Source organism: Carassius gibelio, chromosome B2 (assembly GCF_023724105.1).
Source record: "Carassius gibelio isolate Cgi1373 ecotype wild population from Czech Republic chromosome B2, carGib1.2-hapl.c, whole genome shotgun sequence".
Lineage (NCBI taxonomy): Eukaryota > Metazoa > Chordata > Actinopteri > Cypriniformes > Cyprinidae > Carassius > Carassius gibelio.
Genome location: NC_068397.1, coordinates 20672820 through 20680663, shown reverse-complemented (window position 1 = coordinate 20680663; position 7844 = coordinate 20672820).

Below are 7844 nucleotides of genomic sequence, written 5' to 3'. Positions count from 1 at the left end.
CCCATGTTTATTTTCAACGAATGAAACCTCTTCTGACATATTTTTGGCAGCATTTTTGGATTCATTTAGCTTGGCGAACATTTGTGCATATAAATGTACCTTATTGAGTAATGCTTTCAAAGTAGAAGTTTGTGGGCCAACAGACAAATCAAAGTTTAAAGGCACTATCATTTGTCATTCAAATGTTAAGTTCAGGTGGCCTCTGCATTAATGTATATAACAGGATTTGGTGGACAATTTTAATGTGACTTTAAACTGTATCCTCTGGCACATAACAGGTTATAAACACCAAAGCAAGTTAGGAAAATTCTTAATGTACGTGCCAAGATACAGAGCTCTTCTCGTGAAAAAAAATGCAATATAAATATAAAAAAAGACTAGTATTTAGATAAAAGCGAAAAATATCTTCACTGGAGGTCCGGAGCTTTCAACAGCTTCCGTTGGGAAGCACTGAGATTAGGATATCTGACGTAGTTTAACTACATCTTCCCGAGGAGCTCTGTGACGTACTGAACATGCTCTGAGTGAGGAAACTAGAAAGAGAGAGAGAGAGCTGATCGCAGGAGCGATAGGGCTGTCTCTCATTCATGTCTGGCTTTGGCAGCGTATCGCGAGCTGCAGGAGCCAAACGGCACTGGCACTGTGCGATTCAGAATGGGGGGTCTGACTCGCTCCCTCCCATTTCCATTCTATAAACTTTATCAGAGCAGATTGAGACTGAGATTAAAGACAGAGCTGTGTGTGTGTGTGTGTGTTTGTGTGTGTGTGAGTGTGTGTGTGTGTGTGTGCGCGAGAACACAACTGTTAGAGCAGTTTAGAGAGAGCCATGCTGCAGAAATGGAGGGCAGCAGCTGACACAAACTGAAAGAATCTTTTAAATAGTCTGTAATGTACGGGTGAGATAACAGCTGACACCTTTAAAAACAGATAGCTGCGTCTGGATGGAAACAATCGGAGCAAAGCAGTGTCTATATGGGGCAGGGAAAAAGGGAAGGAAAAATATTGGGTGAGAACAAAAGAAGGAACTCATGATCTGCTGTGCTGCTTGGGTGGCCAGAGGATGAACATCCATTGTTGGTTGAATTCAATAGGGCTGATTAGACAGAAGTGTGTATGTGTGCTTTAAACTTATGGTGACTGGCACAGGTCTCTCTCTCTCTCTCTCTCTCAGCATGACTGAAAATGGGTAAAAAGATTACATTTGTATTCACTCTTTATCTGTTTTAACCAGTATTATGGTTTTTGGATGGGTGATGTTGCCGGAATGGGGTGTTGGTGATGAAAACTTCACAAAAAGGCTGGCCTTTTTCTTTAGATATCGGACAAAAACAAGTCCTACAATTTTACCGGAACACTGAAATCAGAGACGATCAAAATACTGTTTAAAAGTTTGGAACAATACGTCATTGTTCCAAAACATTTCTATCTCAAATAGGCTAACCGAGGCTTGTCTTAGCACGTGCTTATAACTGCTCTTTGGTTTTGATTGCTTCTCTTGTCCACAGTTTCCCTAAAAAACACTTTTCAGCACTGATAATAATAACAATGTTTCTTGAGCACCAAACAAACATATTATAAATGACTGAATAATCACATGAATAAATTCAATTTTAAAATATATTAAAATAGAAAACAGTCATATTAAATTTGAATAATATTTCACAGTATTACTATTTTTTTTACTGTATTTTTGATCAAATAAATGCAGTCTTGTTGAGCATTAGAGATCTAAGGACACCAGTAATGTATATAACACAGTAGTGTTTTATTATTATTATTACTAAATATTTTTCGCATTCATACTCACACATCCATTATGATAATCCTTATCACATTTATGAAAACATATCAAATCAGTCAATATCCGCCCTTCATCCTGAAGGTCCTTGTTTCTTATTTTAGCTGTTTATTGGCAGTGGTGTTTTATCATTTTTTTTCTGTTCTTAATTTCTCTCTTTAGTATTACTCTTAAAATAGCTCATATAGTAGCCAAGATACAGCCAGAAAACCAATATGGCTCTGCATTTAAAACATACATATTTAATGAAAGAAAGTAAAATAACATTGTCCACACTGCCAGTTGTTTTGTCCTGGTACTACAACTCAAGAATCAGTGCAGTATTTCTGGGTATTAAACCAAAGCCGTTCATATAATAATGATACCACAGGAAGTGCTCTGAAGTTTCTCAGCCTGTGTCCATCTATAGGTCTTGTTTATAGATCTTGATATTTGCTAACTATCATCATTAGTTCACTGACCTCATTATACAGAGCACAAATCAATATTTACAGAAACTGCTTCAAACTAACAAATGTGTTTGCAATTTCTAGGTCCTGTTCCAGTGCAAGAACAATATGAATATTCAAGGCGGCCCCTGCAGTGTAAACATGCTTTAAGTAAACAGGAACTAACGTAATGCTCTTTTAATTGATTCATTCTGCCCAGCAATGTTTACAGAAGGGCCTAAATATGAACTTGTAATGCAAATCCAGCATTTAGAAGTGGTTTGTTTGGTTCAAACAATAACAGTTTGAATGCCAGCCATGTTAGAGTTGCATTGTGTGCTTCAAGGGCTTTATTTGGGGATGTAAATCTTTCTAGACTGCTTTCTACAAATTGTAATGCAATTCGCAGGGCAGAGCTGTCTACTTTCGAAATAGGAGAGGGAATAATCATAAAGCGGTTGTGCGTGGTATGGCATTCTGGGTAAAAGACCATCAGATTATAATTAAACACATGTGAGAGGCAATAAAACGTAATGAACGTAGTGAGGAGACTGGCAGAGCCATTTTATGTGGCCAGCACAACATGTTGTGTTGCGCTGAAAGCCGCGCCATATGTGTCCTCGGGTGCTCTGGGTTTAAACGTCTGTCCATATATGGTAGCTGTAGCACTTTTTGGAAATGCATTAACAGTACTGACATGGAAGTGGCCTTGTGGGTAATGAAGACAATCCAAAGATCTGTGCGTAAGCTTTTTTTGCAGGGCAAGTTACATTGCTGTTAATTATTATTTTTTATTATTATTAAATATTAGGGTTATGTGTCATGTTTGCAACACCGAGGGAGTAAAAACAAACAAATTTACTCATTATCAAGATTTATATGTAAAATTGTGAGTGACAGGTTTGGACTTTTTAAAACTTTGAAAGTAAAGCAGATGGTTCTGGTAAATTACATTCTTTATAGCTGCTTACAGCTTTACTCAAGGTCAAGCAAACCTGTGTGATTTAAAAAACAAAACGCTTTATTCCAAAACAGATTTCTACCGGTAAACAGAATGAGTGTTAGTATTAAACCACTTTCTGTAATTGCAGTGTAGTTTTGCAGCAAGGTTTGAAGAACAGTGTTTATGAGAGTTTAAAATAGTTCATGTTTTAGTGCAAAAAAAAAAACAAAGGCAGGAATTTACAACAGGAGCATTAACTTGGAAGTAGAAGTTTTGAATCTCAAGTTATGAAGGTGTTTAATCACTAGGAGGTGCTGTTCAGACTATAATAAAGACAGAAATATGAAAAACAACTACCCACAACAGGCAAATTCAACTTTCATACAATGTAAAAAAAAAAGTGAACTGTGTGTTTTAAACTTTAACTATAGACATATTAAATTGAGTAAACACTCTAAAAAGTACTTGTAAACTAACACAGTGAGACACTTTAAACAGTGTGTTCTCATAGGCTACGAGGGAGTTCTCGCCCTCGTTCTGAGCTATGTATTCAGTCTGGCATGTTCGGCCCAAAGGGACGGGGGCCAAGGCACAAAGAGGCCCGATATTCCAAACAAAATGCCTCTCATCGCCTAAATCCATCACTGCAGCGGAGACAGGCGAGTCCCTCATTCTCTGGATGTTTAAATGAGAGAGTGTAAGCATGTATGTGTTGACTGGTCCTGAGCGGGCTTTCTGGCCTCTGGGCTGATCCACAAAGAACCAGTTAGTTAAGTCTTTAACAATATTAATTAGACTTAAATATTCCAGAAAGCTGTGTAATAATACATATTGTCCACAGAACTACAAAACTGTACTGTAAAGCAGGACCAGTGGCGGAACCAGAGGGGTGTCCAGGATGGCACTGGACATCCCTGACATCTGATCGGCCACCCCGGGTGCCACCACTATAATTACTATGCTACTATTTCATTTTCTTTGTTCAAGAATTTCAAACGATAAATATAGTTTTGGAGCATTTAAGTAGCGTGACCAGGATCATGCACGCTCCCGCTTTGCCTCGAGTTCAAGCAAAGCAGGAGTACATTCTTATGAGCACGATATTAACACTGAAGGAACATCCGATCCATGCTGAAAGATACACTACAACTTACTGAATGTATAGTGTATCATGTAATCACTCAACGAGTGTTTTAACCGTGGAAAGACAGCAGCTAGAAGATATTAACAGCAGAAAATCCACTCAGTGTCCATAGTGAGAAAAAATTTAATGCAAAAAATAAATTTATATATTTACTCATAATTGCTTTTTTTATTATATTTAAATGTATAGATAACGTAATTATAAAAATGGTCTTGGCGATTTCAAAACTGAATTTCTAGCATCATTACTCCAATCACAGGGAATCTTCAGAAATAATGCTAATATTCAGATTTGCTGCTCAAAAAACAAACAAAAAAACAATTATAATTATCATGTTGAAAACAGCTGAGTAGAATTGTTTCAGGTTCCTTTGATGAATAGAAATTTCAGAAGATCAGCATTTATCTGAAACAGGAATATTTTGTAACATTATAAATGTCTTTATCAACACTTTTAATAAATTTAAAACATCTTTGTTTAATAAAAGTATTACTTTATATAATTCCCTTTTTTTATACCAGGTTGGAGTTATACACTGTCATTGGGAGGTTTTTTTTTATCATGGACCTCCTGAATTAGCCTTGGCCACCACTGGCCACCCCATGTATAAAACTCTGAGGAAGACTAAACCATATGTCGCATTCAGATTATAGTGTGTGATGTTTCTTTTTACATTTCACAAGCAAAATCGACTAACATGTTACGATTTCTATTCCTCGCAGAGTGTATTTATATAAATGTCTAAAAAATGAGCGTCTGCATGAGTTTTAATAATACACCCTCTTTGTTAGACTCTGTGGTTTGCACACCTGTGTTGACGAGTACGCTGTCCTCTGGCCGCCTAGAAATGGAAGCATAAACAAGCATATCCAGCTGGGGAAACCCAGACTCACCACAGCCGCGCAGACAGGCCTGCCGCCAGCGCCTGTATCTTTTCACACAGACATGCGCATTTGATCATTCCATCTGGAAAAGAATAGCAAAAGGCTCTCAAAAGACATAGGAAACATTCTAAATTAGCATTAGGAATAGTCAACAATTCCTAGAAAACAGTGAAGCATTCATGAACGAAATCAAATATTAAAACACCTCTGTGAATATATTAAATTCTGAAGCCCAGTGCTGGTGCCAATGAGCGTGCCAGACGATGCCAAACTGCATGAAATATAAGCAAGCTCCAGTGTGGCTGACTCTGAAACGATTCTGATGCTTCAGGGCCAAATAAGATGCTGGGAATTTCCTAGTGTGCTGTACTGATTTTTAAATGAGTAAACATGCTAAAGAAAATAAATGCAAATGAGCGCCACAACATTATTACAACAGCAGGAAATTTGATTTTTAATGCAACATTATTGGGTGAGTTCTGTGTGCATAGTTTGACTGCCCTCTATTGGTTATGTGCATGACAACAAATTTGCCATCGAAACACTGCACCCTTGTGACATCCATGAAGAAAAAATAAATAAATAAATGAAAAAACGAAATCTAGAAGAGTTCAAGTTAATTACCATAAGAATGGCAAAATATGTTACTATAATATACCAACTTTTGAAGCTGACTAAAAAATAAAGTGTTTATCCACAAGTTTTCCAATCAATTTAATTGCATGTAGGTCAATGAAAATTGAGGACGTTCAAGATGAAGACTAGTTAACGTGCCTCAGCGGTAATGATTTTTATTTCAACAGATGTTTAGATGAAATGACTCACCGTCATGTCGTGACAAACCCTTAGCATGCTCTTAATCTTCCTGTTCAACATTATTTCTGAAGATCATCATGCAGGTCTTTTATGGTGGCCACGTAGCATAAGCTGCAAAAAAAATATTCTACATTATGTTTTTGTTTGAGGATTAACAACGAATGTTATTATTCACTGATTATTTTAAGTAGTTGGTATCTGAAGAACTACTGCGATGGGATCATCGAGTGAACTGAAACCGTGAACCGAATTCGTGAATGAATCACTTTAGAACCGATTCTTTGTAATGAACCGATTGTTTGGCTTTTAAATTTGACTGAACGACTCACAAATCAACACTCAACTGACGCAGGGTCCAGGTTGCAAACGTTTTCGAATAAATCTAGAAATTACCAATTTATTAGTAGCAATTTATTAAAAGAAATTGAGAATTTTATTTAACTTTATTCTATTTAAACTGCGAATAGAAAATATTTGAAACTGTTCACTTACAACCAGCATACAACGTTGAAACAAGAACGGACTTTATCTCAACGTTGAAGGTCGGACGTATGCCGGCTGGGCACGGTATGTATTTAATTATATATATATATATATATATATATATATATATATATATATATATATATGGTTGTAATGTTTTGCTGTTTAAAGCATAATAATGAAAAAGTTAAGAACTGACTGGAAGGAAAGTTAACAACAAATCGTTCTTACTCAGAAAGCTTTTTTATTCTATTTAGAGACTGACATATATGTTTTAAAATACAGTAAATCACATAGACTGTATGTTACAGAAAAAAATTATTGGAGTAATGTAAGGCATGTGTTTATAGAAAGGCTCTTCTCCAAACACCATAACACCATTTAGGCAGGCCAGCCACAGGTCTGGCACTAACAGACACTTTCCCCTTCCAGATCCATTCACAGACAATCCAGAGCCACAGAATGACAGAGAAGAAAGAAAGGGGTCAGAAGGAAAAGAAAAACAGAGGTTGTTCTGCCTGCTCCTCCGATGGCCTCGCTGGGTGGTTTGTCTGTTTATTTAGTCTGTGGAGGTGATGGGAACTGAGCATTGGCCTCTGCCAATTTTCTCCACACTGAGAAAATATTCATGTGGACAGCTGGAAGCCAGAGAGCGGAGTCAAACAGACTCGGGGCCAACAGATACAAGACCCAGCTCGCATGAAACACATTTCCAAATTGAAAAGCCCAGCAAAAACTCCTTCAGCTCTCTCGTCTTCTTTAAAATGCATGGTGGATAACCAAATTGAAGAAACTATGTCTGTAACAAGCCAGCACTGCTTTTAGATATTCTGAGTGTTGTTTCAGAAGCAAAGCTAGGTAGTTGCATCCCATATTACAAAACTGAATTCAAATGATTTCAGTCTCTTAAAACTAGAATCAACACTCAAGGTCTCAGGAAGTTAATTGAGGTTTGTCTGAGGCGAACCTCCAAGTCCCTAGTAATGGTCTCTGATCATTTGAAATCAGACTAAAAAGGATTGAACAAAACGTTTATTTAACAACAACAACAAAAAATGTTAATCAGTTCACTACAACATGCCTGACATATTAAAATATACATTCTTGGCCATTTCTTTTTTTTATTTTTACGATGAAATAGATTTAACGAGACATGAACAAGCAAAACAGCACTGGACAGCAACTATACATTGATAATTAGATTTCACGAATGACAATTTATTACGTAAAATTAATATAGCGTCATGTGTACATCAAATGTAGTGATAGAACAAGATGTATGTATATTCCCCATTTTAGTGCAATATATGTAAATAGTTGGAGGGGGGTGGGAAATGCCACCCAAAGA